At 45.2% G+C, this 16,122-nt stretch overlaps 2 protein-coding genes across 6 annotated transcripts in view; one reads left to right on the forward strand and one right to left on the reverse strand.

The window, feature by feature from the left end:
• Window positions 1–10,544, reverse strand: part of LOC135054926 (oocyte zinc finger protein XlCOF7.1-like) — a 51,893-nt gene extending 41,349 nt beyond the window's left edge. For 2 of the 4 annotated variants that reach the window (XM_063958415.1, XM_063958412.1), the window contains exons 1-2: window positions 10,155–10,544; window positions 9,881–10,039 (exon numbers count right to left, since the gene is read on the reverse strand). The gene's annotated coding sequence lies outside the window, so the exon portion shown is untranslated. Of the gene's footprint in view, window positions 1–9,880 lie in introns of all 4 variants that reach the window. The other 2 variants (XM_063958413.1, XM_063958414.1) reach the window with 2 other exon arrangements.
• Window positions 10,518–16,122, forward strand: part of LOC135054925 (uncharacterized) — a 28,176-nt gene continuing 22,571 nt past the window's right edge. The window contains exons 1-2 of one of the 2 annotated variants that reach the window (XM_063958410.1): window positions 10,518–10,722; window positions 13,351–13,426. The gene's annotated coding sequence lies outside the window, so the exon portion shown is untranslated. The remainder of the gene's footprint in view (window positions 10,723–13,350; window positions 13,427–16,122) is intronic. The other variant, XM_063958411.1, reaches the window with a different exon arrangement.

The following is a 16,122-nucleotide window of genomic DNA, read 5'->3' on the forward strand; positions in this document are numbered from 1 at the left end:
GTCTTATGATTCTCAATATCTTTGAGATGAGAGGAAGAGGAGGGAACACATAGACCGACTGGAACACCCACGGTGTCACCAGGGCGTCCACTGCTACCGCCTGAGGGTCCCATGACCTGGAGCAATACCTCGGAAGCTTCTTGTTGAGGCGTGACGCCATCATGTCTATTTGAGGCAGTCCCCACTGACTTGTAATCTCTGCAAAGACTTCCTGATGAAGTCCCCACTCTCCTGGATGTAGATCGTGTCTGCTGAGGAAGTCTGCTTCCCAGTTGTCCACTCCCGGAATGAAGACTGCTGTCAGAGCGCTTACATGATTTTCCGCCCAGCGAAGAATCCTGGTGGCTTCTGCCATTGCCACTCTGCTCTTTGTTCCGCCTTGGCGGTTTACATGAGCCACTACGGTGATGTTGTCTGACTGAATCAGAACCGGTAGGTCGCGAAGCAAATTCTCCGCTTGACGAAGGACGTTGTATATGGCCCTTAATTCCAGTAAGTTGATGTGTAGACAAGCCTCCTGGCTTGACCACAGACCTTGGAAGTTTCTTCCCTGTGTGACTGCTCCCCATCCTCAGAGGCTCGCGTCCGTGGTTACCAGTACCCAGTCCTGAATGCTGAACTTGCGACCCTCTAGAAGGTGAGCACTCTGCAGCCACCACAGGAGAGATACCCTGGCCCTTGGGGACAGGCTGACCATCTGATGTATATGTAGATGTGACCCGGACCACTTGTCCAGAAGGTCCCACTGAAAAGTCCTCGCATGGAACCTGACGAATGGAATGGCCTCGTAAGACGCCACCATCTTTCCCAGAACTCGAGTGCATAAATGCACCGACACCCTTTTCGGCTTCAACAGGTCTCTGACCAAGCTCTGGAGTTCCTGGGCCTTTTCCATCGGGAGAAAAACCCCTTTTTTGTTCTGTATCCAGAATCATGCCTAAGAAAGGCAATCGGTTCGTTGGAACCAACTGTGACTTTGGTAGATTGAGAATCCAGCCGTGCTGCTGCAACACCCTCAGGGAGACTGATACGCTGTTCAACAACTGCTCTCTTGATCTCGTTTTTATTAGGAGATCGTCCAAGTACAGGATAATTGTGACTCCCTGCCTGCGCAGGAGCACCATCATTTCCGCCATTACCTTGGTGAAAACCCTCGGGGCCGTGGAAAGCCCAAACGGCAACGTCTGAAATTGGTAATGACAATCCTGTACAGCAAATCTCAGGAACGCCTGATGAGGAGGATATATGGGGACATGAAGGTAAGCATCCTTTATGTCCAGGGATACAATATAATCCCCCCCCCCCACCTCCAGGCTGGCAATGACCGCTCTGAGCGATTCCATCTTGAACTTAAACCTTTTTAAGTATAGGTTTAAGGATTTTAAATTCAGAATGGGTCTGACCGAACCGTCCGGTTTCGGGACCACAAACAGGGTTGAGTAATACCCCATCCCTTGCTGAGGCAGGGGAACTTTGACCACCACTTGTTGAAGACACAATTTTTGAAACGCATTTAAAACCACCTCCCTCTCTGGGGAAGAAGCCGGTAGGGCCGATTTGAAAAACCGGCGAGGAGGCACCTCTTCGAATTCCAGCCTGTAACCCTGGGAAACAATGTCTATTGCCCAGGGATCCACCTGTGATTGAACCCAGACATGGCTGAAAAGTCGAAGACGTGCCCCCACTGGGGCGGACTCCCTCAGCGGAGCCCTAGCGTCATGCGGTGGATTTTGTAGAAGCCGGGGAGGACTTCTGCTCCTGGGAACTAGATGTAGTTGGCAGCTTTTTCCCCTTGCCCTTACCTCTGGCAAGAAAGGAAGATCCCCGTACTCTCTTGGATTTATGCGACCGAAAGGACTGCATCCGATAATGTGGCGTTTTCTTAGGCTGTGAGGAAACATAGGGGGAAAAAGTTGATTTACCTGCCGTAGCTGTGGAAACTAGGTCCGTGAGACCTTCTCCAAACAATTCCTCACCCTTGTAAGGCGAAACCTCCATATGCCTCTTCGAGTCGGCATCACCCGTCCATTGTCGGGTCCATAGGGCTCGCCTAGCAGAAATCGCCATCGCGTTGGCTCTGGAACCCAGTAGGCCCACGTCTCTCTGAGCATCCCTCATATATAGGACCGCATCCTTAATATGACCCAGGGTCAATAAAATGGTTTCCTTATCCAGCGTATCAATATCAGCCGATAAGGTATCTGTCCACGCTGCTATAGTGCTACAAACCCAAGCCGACGCTATCGCCGGTCTGAGTAATGAACCAGTATGTGTGTAAATTGACTTCAAGGTAGTCTCCTGCCTGCGATCAGCAGGATCCTTGAGGGTTGCGGTATCTTGAGATGGCAACGCTACCTTTTTGGATAAGCGTGTCAACGCTTTGTCCACCCTTGGGGAGGATTCCCACCGTATACTATCCTTAGCCGGGAAAGGATACGCCATAAGAATCCTTTTGGGAATCTGCAGTTTCTTGTCTGGAGTTTCCCAAGCCCTTTCAAACAACTCATTTAGCTCATGTGAAGGGGGAAAAGTAACCTCAGGCTTCTTTTCTTTAAACATGCGCACCCTCGTGTCCGGTACAGAGGGGTCATCAGTGATATGCAACACATCTTTTATTGCAATAATCATATAATGAATACTTTTAGCCAATTTTGGCTGCAACTTTGCATCATCGTAGTCGACACTGGAGTCAGAATCCGTGTCGGTATCAGTGTCTACTACTTGGGATAGTGGGCGCTTTTGAGACCCAGAAGGTCCCTGCGACATAGTGAAAGGCAGGGCTAGACTCCCTGTACATTCCCTGGACTCTGCTTTGTCCAACCTTTTGTGTAATAAATTCACATTTGCATTTAAAACATTCCACATATCCAGTCAGGTGTCGGCGTTGCCGACTGAGACACCACACTCATTTGCTCCACCTCCTCCCTAGAAGAGCCTTCCACTTCAGACATGCCGACACACGCGTACCGACACCCCACACACTCAGGGAAATCTCTAATCTGGAGACAGTTCCCCAACAAGGCCCCTTGGAGAGACAGAGAGAGAGTATGCCAGCACACACCCAGCGCCAATGACCCTGGAAAAAATTCCCAGATAGATATAGCGCTTTTATTCTATATATATATTCACTGCGCCAAATTATGTACCCCCCCCCCCCCCCTTCTTTAAAACCCTCTGTCACCGTGTTCAGCAGGGGATAGTCCGGGGAACCAGCTTCTCAGCGGTGTGCTGTGGAGAAAATGGCGCTCGTGAGTGCTGAGGGATCAAGCTCCGCCCACTCAGCGGCGGGCTTCGGTCCGTTCGATTTCTTTTAAAACTGGCGGGGGATTTCCTATATACAGCGCAGAACCTATATATATATTTTTGGCCAGTCCCAGAGGTTTAAAATGTTAAGTGTTATGTGTGGGAGCAATGGCGCGCAGCGTTACCGCTGCGCATTACCTCAAAGAAGATCTGAAGTCTTCTGCCGCCTCTAAAGTCTTCTATCTTCTCATACTCACCCGGCTTCTATCTTCCGGCTCTGTGAGGAGGACGGCGGCGCAGCTCCGGGACGAACTGCGAGGGGAGACCTGCGTTCCGACTCCCTCTGGAGATAATGGTGTCCAGTAGCCTAAGAAGCAGAGCCTAGCATTTAAGTAGGTCTGCTTCTCTCTCCTCAGTCCCACGATGCAGGGAGCCTGTTGCCAGCAGGTCTCCCTGAAAATAAAAAACCTAACAAAATACTTTCTTTTCAGGAAGCTCAGGAGAGCTCCCTGTAATGCACCCAGTCTCCTCTGGGCACAGTATCAAACTGAGGTCTGGAGGAGGGGCATAGAGGGAGGAGCCAGTGCACACCCATATCTAAAGTTCTTTTTAGTGCCCATGTCTCCTGCGGAGCCCGTCTATTCCCCATGGTCCTTACGGAGTCCCCAACATCCTCTAGGACGTAATAGAAATGTAAATCCAAGGTTGTCCATATCATAACTCTTTCCAACATGTTATAATCTTAGAGAGGGGGCTCGCTGATTTTTATTCACAGCCCAATAGGGCAATGTAGAAATATCTGAGTTTCTACACCATTGCTCTGTTCGCACCTACATGAATTGACCCCACTGAATTGTGTCGTCAATCACTTTATGCTGCAGCAGATACCCTGAATCCAAGCTTTAAGAGAAGACAAGGTGATGTGAGCATTGGTGCTGCATTAGACAAATGCAACAGGCTTAATTGTGAAAAACTTGCCTCAGGGCCTGATACATAGTTGTATGCTAATGTGTGCATCTGTACGCAGCTACTGTACAGGATGATGCTGCAGCTGCCGCCTGGAAATTGACTAAGATGCCCACCGGCGGCCTCGTAAATCTCAGCATCTGGTACACAAATGCATATGCTTTTATTTGGATGTCACAGCGCTTTCTTAAACTTAAAATGTCTAAGACCAAGCTGATCATCTTCCCTCACCTCCTACAATCTCATTATCTATTGATGGCACGACTATCTCCGCTAGCCCCCAAGTGCGCTGTCTTGGAGTAATCCTTGACTCCTCCCTCTCCTTCAAACCACACATTCAGCACCTCTCACAAACCTGCCGTTTTCATCTAAAAAATATTTTCAGGATCAGACCCTTTCTCACCCAGGAGGCTACTAAGACTCTTATCCACTCACTGGTCATCTCAAGACTGGACTACTGTGATCTCCTCCTGACTGGCACTACATCCACCTCTCCTCTCGTACAAGACCTTCACGGGCTCCCCTTCCCTTTCAGAATCCATTTCAAGCTTCTCACACTCACTTACAAAGCCCTCACCCACTCCTCTCCCATCTACATCTGACCTTATCTCCCTTTACACTCCCACCTGTCCTCTTCGCTCTGCTAATGCACGCCGACTCTCCTGCCTACGGATTACTTCCTCCCACTCCTACCTCCAAGATTTTTCACGTGCTGCTCCCTTTCTCTGAAATTCCCTACCTCTCCTCCTCAGACTTTCCACAAAACTTCAAACAGGGTCTCAAGACCCACTTCTTCACCAAACCCAGCCAAATCTCATTCTAACCCTCTGTTCTATGCTCTCTATGTACCCCATCTGTGTCACCCATGTTTGTCTACCCCTCCCCTTTAGAATGTAAGCTCTCATGAGCAGGGCCCTCTTCCCTCACGTGCTTAGCCTTTTTCTTACTTAAATAGTCTTCAACTGCACCAAATTCAGCAGTCTTCTGCCACCTGATCCCAGTGTCATCTGCAGATCTAGCTATGTTTAGTTACCCTGTACTTGTCCTATGTTATCGTCAACTGCAAGTTGCTGTTTTCCGGTTTGATTATTTGTTTATGTACTCTGTAATTGGGCGATACGGAACCCTTGTGGCGCCATATAAATAAAGGATAATAATAATAATATTCTTCCGTAAATGACTGTCTGAGTGGGATCGGTATGAAATACCTCCAATCAAAATGCCGACGTTCAAAATCCCGACACCAATTGACCGATGGACAAAATACAGACATGGACAAAATACCGACATTTAAAATACCAACAAGGTCAAAATACCGACATGTAAAATGCCGACATGTAAAATGCCGACATGCGTTTTTTGTTGTTGTTTTGTGTGTGTATGTCGACATAAGTCAACATGGACACCATATAAAGTGTACCGCTGCGCTCGCCATGCTTCGGGCACAGTGCCTCGCTGCGCTCGGCACACTATTATATTCCCCCTCCAGGTCCACTGGGATGGACAAGTCGGTTTAAAAAAAATCATAAAAAACTCATGTCGGTATTTTGACCTGCCGGCATTTTACATGTCGGTATTTTGACCTGGTCGGTATTTTAAATGTCGGTATTTTGTCCATGTCGGGATTTTGACCTTGTCGGGATTTTGACCGTCGGTCAATTGGTGTCTGGATTTTGAACGTCGGGATTTTGATTGGAGGTAAACTGACTGCATCCAGTCTGAGTAGACCTATAGTCTGGCTGAGTGTTTTCTGTGTATGGGATCGCAGTTGCAGCCTGAAACATGCCTGCAGAACGGTCATGATGCGCCTGCGTTTTTGCTGCCACTCACCGTTACCTCCCTTAAACACTTCCTGACTGTTAATCAGTTTGAGAATAAATCCTCACGCGAGCAACAACGATAAGGTACCTTGACACGTGCGCAGTGCGACTAAGGTGCATGCGCGGATTACCGATAATTGCTCAACTGCAAAAACATCGGCATAGCTTACAACTCTGAATCAGGCCTTAATCCAGTTTTCAGAAATATGTCAAAATGATAAAATGACAAATCAGTGACAGCGGCTAGGGATAGATTATTAGATACAGGAGACAGTTTTGCGGTGTGGTAATGTTTTTTAATCAATTAGTTATTTTCTGAACCGTTTCATTATACTGGGCCTAATTCAGACCCGGTCACTGCAGCAGCAGCGTACACAGGCAGCAGCCGCACTGCGCATGTGCACACAGTGAGATACGACGGCATCTCACTTGTGCGATCGCTTTTGCCTGATTTACAGGCAGAGGCGGTCACGGGTCGCGTCGGCCACGTTACGGCACGGTTTTTGGGGCGGGTTCTGGACAACGCTGGCATGTCTGGACCGTTTTTGGGGCAGGCCGTGGTGGCTGTGTGACATCACACGCAGCTGCTTTGACCCTAAACATGGCGGGTAGCTACTCGGCAGGTGCAAAAGCATTGCCGCTGTGCTAAGCTTTCGCACGTCTGCAGGGGAGGGGGGTGGGGGGGCAGGTCCCGGACCGCGGGGCGGACTTGCACACCCACAGACTGTGATGGCGGTATTCCGGTGACAGCATTTCACCACTAGTCGGGATTCCGGCGTCAGCATTGTAACGGCTTCCCAGAAAGACCATCTTATTAGGAGCACCACAACTTTTACTCCACAAGAGAAATTGAAATCTGCACCTTCTCGGAGCAGATGGTACTATGCTATCCCCGTATACATACTTGCACACACACACATATATATATATATATATATATATATATATATATATATATATATATATATATATATATATATATATATATATATGTATATATATATATATGTATATATATATATATGTATATATATATATATATATATATATATATATAAATAAATAAATAAAAGGAGCAGGAGGACCAATCACAGGCCTCAATCAAAAGATTAAATTACAACACTGAGGAGAAAGTAGATCTTTCAACATGGAGTCAACTCATCTCCCCTACACATCTACGCAATCAGGACATTGTGGCATGTGATTGGGCCTCCCGTTCACACAGTGCTATTTTAAAGTGGCAAGTTTTATTTTGTATTGTGGAAGAAGCAAACCCCAGGAAAATATGGCAGAATGTAGCAGCTACAGGGTCTACTGATAGGAAGGTAAAAAAAAAAGAAGAAAAAAACATTTTATAAGTGGTAGTACAGTTAATAAGAAAAAAGGTCTCAAATACTACTACTCATCTACTACACGGAATAATGCACCCCTCTTTGAATATGGCTATTAGGAGTCATCTCAGAGCTTCGTCACCTGTTGTCTCGTGTTTTTACAGAATGAGGCAGAGGTGCGGCCCTCCATTTGTTGTGGAACTACAGATCCCAGTATGCCCTGCTAGAGTTTTAGCACTCCCAAATAACAAAACTGGTTTTTGCCTATTAAAAAGACCACAAATAATTTGGAGCCTGATTTACTGATGGACACATTTTCAATGGTGGGAGGGCCGCGCATGCGTCAGAGTCACAGCCAATGCAGATTTGCTGGCCTCGGTATTGGTGTCCGGGCAGCCATGCTAATGATGATGCGAAGCTGCGCCTTTTTCATTAAGGCGCATCCTACAGGATAAGCTTCATTTTACACAGCGGCTTGGTACAAAGATGCAGCGGCTGTCTTAATAGCGTCCATCTCTGAAGCAAGCCTTTGACTTAGACCTAGACCACCAACTGCGGCACCTCAGCAAGTGGGCCACAACACCCCAGTTTGGGAACCACTGGTCTAGAGAACATATTTACTAAGATGAGGTTTGTCAAAGCCATAGATCATGGGTCTTCAACCGGCGGCCCTCCAGCTGCTGTGGAACTACACATCCCACCAAGCCCCGACTCAGTTTTAGCATTGCTTAATAGCAAAACTGTGGCAGGGCATGCTGGGATGTGTAGTTCCACAGCAGCTGGAGGGCCGCAGGTTGAAGACCCATGCCATAGATCATCAGTGGCTTAAACCAATAGTTTAAGAAGGCAATAGTAATGAATTCTAAACAAGGCTGGATTAACAGTTCTTCTTATAGTTATTATAAGATGTGTATGTACCTTCGTAAATCTACCCCCAGGTTTTAAGAATACCCATGCACAAGCACAGACAGTTACAGCAAACTGAATGTTTTACTCATTAAGTCACCTGTGCTTAAGCATGGATATCCTTAAACAGGGCAGTCTTAACAGCATTGCAAGCCTGGTAAATAAATGCACTGGGACCCCTACCCACCCATTCACAGGAATAAATGCTAAATAAAATATATATATATCCTAACGTACCCCTCTTGCAGTCCCGCACCTTCTCTCAACATGCTTCCATACAGTGAATGGCTGTCAGCACTCTGACTGGTGAATAGCTCCAGCCATCCACCAATCAGCATACTGACAGCTGTTAAGCTGCAGGTAGAGAACGCGGCCTGGCCTCTCTGACTGCATATAATCCACAATCAGAGCAGTCAGGCAGCATTCTCTACCTGCTTCCCAAAAATCTCCTGAGGCACCTGCCTGGGGTCAGATGCCTGCTGGCAAAGCCCATACCTGCTCGAAGGCCCCAAGAATAGTGTGGCCCTGGGAAGCTGCCCAGTGTGCTTATACGTTAAGATGGCCCTGTCCCTAAAACCTGACCTGCTAAGGTGCCTTGGGGACAGAGTTTGGGAAACACTGACCTTCATGAAAACCAATACTCTCATATTTCGCAGTATCAGTACATTATCCTAAATATATATTAAACATATTAATTTTTTGTCTGAAACTCTGCACAAGTTGACATCCTGTATTAGCTATACAATGCATATGACCCTACTGGGTACATACATAGGGGGGAATTCAATTGTTTTGTGGCACATGAAAGTAATGGGTGCCCGACGGGCAATATTAAATTGTTCTGCAGATGGGTGGGTGTCATACTTACCTACTTATTTTTGTCTCCTCCCAGGGAGAAGCCTGGAGAGGAGACGCAGCAAGCCACATCATTACACCTGCCCCCCAAACAGGAAAATGCCTGCGATTTGCATCTTTTAGCCCCGCTCCCTTCACTTAATAACCGCAAACGCATTGATTTTATCCTATCCTGCTTTACCAAGAAACGGGCAAGATGCAGGAGAGACACCTACCATTCCAGGGAGGGGCTTCCCAAAAAATCATGAGTCGCACGCAGCTTACAGAAACTAGGCAAGTAAGGTACGAGTGCCACGGGCGGCCATTACTTATCGCGCTTGTAGCTCCCAAATGCACCGGATTTAGACGCATAAAGTGGCTAAACCTGTACAAAATATTGCAGTTTGGGCACCCAAAAGCCCGACTTTTGGTGCATTTCTGCTTGCCACCTCATAAGGGTTTGAGCTGAAGTAATTGGCACCCGCAGAACTCACGCCTATTGGCAAAACAATTAAATAGCTTCAGTCAGGCGCCCATGACTTATAGGTGTCCCAATAACAACTGAAATTCCTCCCCAAAAAAATCCAATATATAATGGGTGGCTCAGTCGTAACATAATATTAATATAGTACCTTACAAAAGAAATCCCTGTCAGAATGTGGGCAGACATCAAGCAATGTTCTGTATCATTTCCACAGGATATACATGTGACATACCAAAGGGCAATCCCCTCACAATGCCATCAGTGATCTGAGTTACCCACAGCAGCCCCTGTCTTACCTTCCAAGCAGACATTGGTCACAGGGCAGGAGATATAGGCGTTATGCAGACTCCTCCATAACACTTAAGGAAATCACCCATACACACCACACTGGAAGTAAATGATACCCCAGCAGGATTATGGGACTTGTAGTCTTTTATCTTGCACTTCATACATCACTATAAAAAAAGACAAAGGGACATAATACAGCTAACAAATTATATATACTTGCTCAAATTGCAAGCTATGCAATCCATCCAGGAGAACTGCATTAAGGAGAAACCAGATAACCACCTGTATTATAATATGCCCCCACTGCAGGAGCCATGACAAGGAACCAACAGTTATAAATTGTCATCAACAAGATTATTTTGATTTTGCGGACCACACGGTAGTCCAGTGTCTTTATACATGTATGGGCTGATATAACAAGCCGCCTGCGGTATTCAATTGACGTTTAAAACAAGTAGGACAATCAATGGCATGTCCTACCCAAAATGGCGCCGGAGCCCCTGCTAAGGCGACATTGAAGAACAACAACTACTTTCCTCTTAGGACGTCGGTGTACTGGGACCGGTGCTTTACTCACGCACGGTTAAGGTAATCGGCTTTGACATAATGGCGGCCGTAGGCTTCACAGCGCGGTGACAGAGCGCTCGTTGCCACGGCGATGTTTGCCAGCGTGGCTCTCTAGTGTTTAGGTGTGCTAGGCAGATGTCAGCCACAACGAGGCTTGGAGCGCAGACAGGAAGTTTATTAAAAAGCCAATTTCCGGTGTTTAACTTCTGCAAAAGGCTGGAGCTATTAGAGGTCTATTAAATGTATTATTCATGTAACCTGGGCTAAGGATCGTGGTGTCCAGGTGAGTTGTACCCCCTGTTATTCACACTGGATGTATATATGCTGTATAGATGAGGCATGGGTGTATGGGGTCGGTCACAGTCATTAGATGATGTTTTGGGTTTTTTTCTATTGTGGGTTGTTCCTGTCATTCCCATTGTATAGGGCTCACATAGGTGACAGAGGGCTGGATTCCTGCCCCTCACCTTACTGGGCTCATCTAATGGATTTATTTTCTTGACTATTACATTGGATGCTTGTAATGTAGGGACTATGGGTGTACATCCCTGCTGCCCCTCACACTGACTGGCTATTGTGTGTCACTGGTAATAAATGGATATTGTGATCTAGGTGCTCTGTTCTGCCATTCATACTGGATTAATATCATTACGGGGATCAGATGGGTTACTGCACTCATTTACATTCAGGGCATTTTTTCCTAAATAGGGGGTAAGGCGTATTTCTGGTTTTATCTCACATTCATTATTTAACATATGTTATGTAATATATTTCTATCCCATATATTAAATAATTAATGTGAGATAAAACCAGAAATACACCTTAACCCCCTACTTAGAAAAAAAAAACTAATAAAAAAAATCAACAAACATTATAATATTTTATTTACATTGTGCAACAAAAGGTACCGTGCACTTAAAATAAATAAATAAATGTGCGTGCGTGTGTATATATGTGTGTGGGTGTGTGTATGTATGTATATGTATATATATATATATATATATATATATATATATATATATATATATAGATAGATATAATACATTTTGTGGCACCATATAAATAAAATATAATACTAGTTACCATCCCATCAAAATGACAGAACGGCATATCAGTAATGTCAGTGCCAGCGGCTGTGTGCGTCCGAACTAGTGACGCAGAATACCCCATATAGAGGTAAGGAGCAGCGTTAGCCTTATAGCTTTTGTTGGTTTTTATTCATTCATTTTGAATAGATATTGCATAGACTACAGATGGTTTTATTCATGTTGCTTACATTGAGAACAAGGTTTTCCTCTGTCTTTAGAGTGGATATGAAATAGTTGACTGATTGATACCTGTCAATTACATGAAATAGATAATTGACAATTTTATATGGGATAGATGGGACTGTTACTGAAGGTTTTTTTTTTATTTTTTATATCGCTCACTCGCGCAAGGGTAGACAATAATCAAGACTGTGGGGGACATGCTTCACTCGCTGCTGGGATTCCGGCTGTCTGGATCCTGGCGTTTGTCTCCTGATCCCATACCAATCCCCTTCTCCCCCCCCCCCCCTTGGGTAGTTGGTAGGGGTTAGTATATTATTATTCTCAATTTATGCAATCCCAGCAAATGTACAGAAAACACACCAGAATGCCGGCGGTGTGTGGCTTCGTAACCCACCCACGTCACCAGCAGTTTGGCGACTCAGACTCCAGTTTGCAGGGGGTATTCAATCCCACGACTCCAGGCCATTCTGTTGTCTCCACAGTGTTGCCATGATTTGCTTTCTACTGTATTTCCTCTCTACATCCTTCTATTAAGTAAGTCAGTGGGAAAAGTTATGGAAAGATGCTCTGCAGGTAACACAGTGCAGCAAGAACAGGTTTAGGAAATACGTGGTTGTTCTTAAAATTGCTTTCAGTTCACCAACACCTGGATTGCCATGTTTACTTTCATTGTGCATTTCTAAATAAAGTTTTGTGTTATTTATAATTCACCGAGGCACTGGTGGTGTCCCGCTTTCTGCTAGGGGATAATCTCCTGGTGGTGTGGTGTGGTGTGGCGGTTTGGGATTTCTAAACTGGCTTTCTCTGTTCTATAGCAGTGACGGAGCACACTAAATAAACGGTCTCCCATCTGTGATAAAGTTGAGACACACGATCTTATTCTCTTACTCACTTTGAATCTCTAAATGCCGTTGCACTTCTTCTTACCTGACCACTGACATCCTTGACAAGCTCCAGTAACCGCTGGTGTGAGAAAACTAAGGCCCAAATTTATCAAGCCTTGGGGAGTGATAAATTGCACGGAGATAAAGTACAAGCCAATCAGCTCCTAACTGCCATGTCACAGACTGTGTTTGAAAAATGACAGGAGCTGGTTGGTACTTTATTGCCGTGAAATGTATCACTCTCCAAGGCTTAATAAATCTGGGCCTTAGTGCCTAGTGTTAGGAGTCAATTTACTAAGCCACTGTTTGTTGGGATTTTGAAGCCTCATCAACTCGCAGGCAGATTAAAGCACCAAACCACTGGTTTTACTATTCAGCGGTTTTGATGGGGTTTTGTAAATCACTGTTTTACGGAGGGGTTTTTCTTTCTTGACCAAACCGGCATAAACTGCCGTAAAGCACCCTCATCTGTCTTGAACAGAACATGTGGAATCGCAATACACTTAAAAATAAGGGCAGTCGTTCTGTGCAGATAACATTGTTAAGTTTCTTATGGGGGAAATACTATTTTATTAATGTATTAGGAAGAATATTGCGGTTTCATTTTATTAAGAAAACAATATTACTTCTTACTTGTATTATAGAGGCAACAGCAATCTAGAGATGTTTTCATGATGGTAGCAGCGTTTATTTCAGCGCAGCAGTGCCTACTGATAAATATAACCTGTTCATACATTTCAATTTATTTTAAAACAGTATTCTGTAGTCCCGGGAATTTAACGCCTTTGATGCTGCAATTACCAGAAACTGATGCCAAGGCTATCTGCAACAGGTATTAAAAAATGTACATAGTACCGCATTGCACATTTTAGCAACATTAAAGTTTAACTTTTTCCTTGCAGCTTTATACATATTAGTTATGTGACTTTGGTCCCTGGCCACAGGACCAGTCTCTGACCACTTTTAAATAGATCTACTACATATTATATCAATGGTTCCTAAACACAGTCCTTAAAGTCCCTTAATAGTCAGGAATTTAAGCATACCCATGCTTAAGTACAGGTCACTTAATTATTAACCCAGTCATTTTTTATTTAACCATATGTGCTAAAGCATGGATATCCTTAAAACCTGGTGGACTTTGAGGAACATGTTTGGGAAACACTGTACTGGGTACAAACTAAAGGCCCCCATACACAGGTCAGACTTGTCTGAGCAACAAGTCTGACCTGATTTTCCCGGCAGCTGCCCGGGAGGGCTACATCAGATTTGGCACTTGATATGCCATTTTTACATGCAATTTGCATTAGATAGATCTCATCAGATTTATCTGATAGGCTGGCCCTCATTGCTAGTGTGGGGTGGCTAAACAGTGAATTAAAAAGTAGCAGCTGATGCTGCGTCACTTCCTGATCCTGTGTGGGTGGGCACACACAGGATGCCAGTCAAGTATGCATGCGATATACAGCATCGCAGGTGCTTAAAAAGCACCCGCTATGTGCTGCTGATGGCCCTAAATCCGATTTATCCTATGTGCTGCACATAGGATCTGTAGGGTCTGATCCAATGCACACGGGAACGCGCATCGGATCCGAACTCATGTCAAACACTGATGATTTGGCCAGTTTTCATCCCATTTATCGGAACGATCCATCGGATTCGGATAAAAACAGGCAAAATCGCACCTGGACACACTAGCACTAGCAGACAATGCCTGTCTTGTGCAGGGACTAGCCTGGATTATGGTGGCTCCCAGCTCCCCCTGCCCCCAGCTGTGCATACTGTGCAGTGTGACATGATGTCAGAGGTCACGCTGCACAGTCTGACGCCAGCTGCACGCGCCGCATGGACTGTACATCGCCGCCTGCAGCCAATGAACCCTCCCGCCCCCCTGTCTAGGATGGTATTTGTGTGGGCAGGGGTGGGCTCGGCAGGTCCGGGAGAAGGGGCGGGAAAAAATGAAGATTTTAATTTTAAAATCTTCAACCCAATCCCGGGTATCCTGGGATTGTAAAAAAAAAAAAAAAAAGGCCCGGGATTGGCCTCCCTAGTCTGGATTGAATAGTTAATTTACTTATTTATCAGCATATTGTTTTAGACCCAAAGTAGACAGAGGTTCCAATTCAGATTACACATTTCAAAATTCGCTTATTTAAAATTATCCTTCACTTATGTCACTGAGGGGCAGATGTATTAAGCCTAGAGAAGGGATAAAGCGGTGATAAAGAACTGATAAGCGCAAGGTGATAACGAACCAGCCAATACGCTCCTAACTGTCATTTTTCTCTATCACTTCATCAGGCTTAATACATCTGCCCCTTAATATCTTTGAGAAGCTCCATGAAGCAGTATCATTTCCCTGTTATAGTCTTGGCTCAGTTAATGAAAAACTGATTAATCAATACCGCCGGAGAGACCCTTCCATACCAGCTGTTCACAGGGCTTCTCTGGTAATTGCCTATTTAAGAAGGATCAAGGCAATACCTACAGTATTATGCCCACATTTGGTAGCACTGATCAAGGTTGGTCTTTATTACTGTATCTTGACCTTTACAGCCCCAAAATGTGTAATAGCTAAACCATTGATGACCTCTGTACTTTACCTCAGATAGAGTGGTCTGGTCAGTGTAGATCTGATGCTAATTTCCACAACAGTTACCACAAGTCTTGCCTGCCTCTGCAATGTCTAATTCCCACCAGGCTTGTCCATAGGGCCGCGTCTACGCACCCCATCAGCCGGATGTAAAACATAACATTGACACTGTTTATGAGCTTGATGCAGTCTTTCTGGGCCTGGACAACCTGTGACTCCCCAGGTGTTGTGGAACTACCAGATGGAGCAGTGTTTCCCAACCTCGGTCCTCAAGGCACACTAACAGTCCTGGTTTTAGTAATATCCAGGCTTGAACACAGGTGACTTCATTAGTACATCAGTTATTTTGATTTAACCATCTGTGCTGAAGCCTGGATATCACTAAAACCTGCACTGTTGGTGTGCCTTGAGGACCGCGGTTGGGAATGCCTGAGATGGAGCATCCTCTGACAGCTGGGACTTGCAGTTTCACAACACCTGCAGAGTCACTGGTTGTCCAAGCCTGTAATAAAAACTAATTGGAATACAGAGAAAATACAGAGGTGGCATTGCTCCCCCATCAAGGAGATAAATCATAGTGAAATCAATAATATATATGGGCAAAAAAAGCCAATATGTGTAATACACCTATAGATTGTAAGCAGGCGAGCAGGGCCTTCCTACCTCTGTGTCTGTTTTTGCCCAGTTTTGTTCTATTACTGTTGTTCTAATTGTAAAGTGCAACGGAATATGCTGCGCTAGGTAAGAAACTGTTAATAATAATAATAATATAGGGGTTTTCCTAACCAATATATTTTATTAACATTCATTCTGTTGGCTAAAGAAATTGCAACTTTACTAATCCTAGGAACAGGTAGATGTTTCTGTCAAGAAGTTACAGATCTGGAACTAGACATGTTGGTGGCCTGGGTGACAGAGCGCACTGGCACCGCATC

The sequence above is a fragment of the Pseudophryne corroboree genome, chromosome 3, assembly GCF_028390025.1.
Source record: "Pseudophryne corroboree isolate aPseCor3 chromosome 3, aPseCor3.hap2, whole genome shotgun sequence".
NCBI lineage: Eukaryota > Metazoa > Chordata > Amphibia > Anura > Myobatrachidae > Pseudophryne > Pseudophryne corroboree.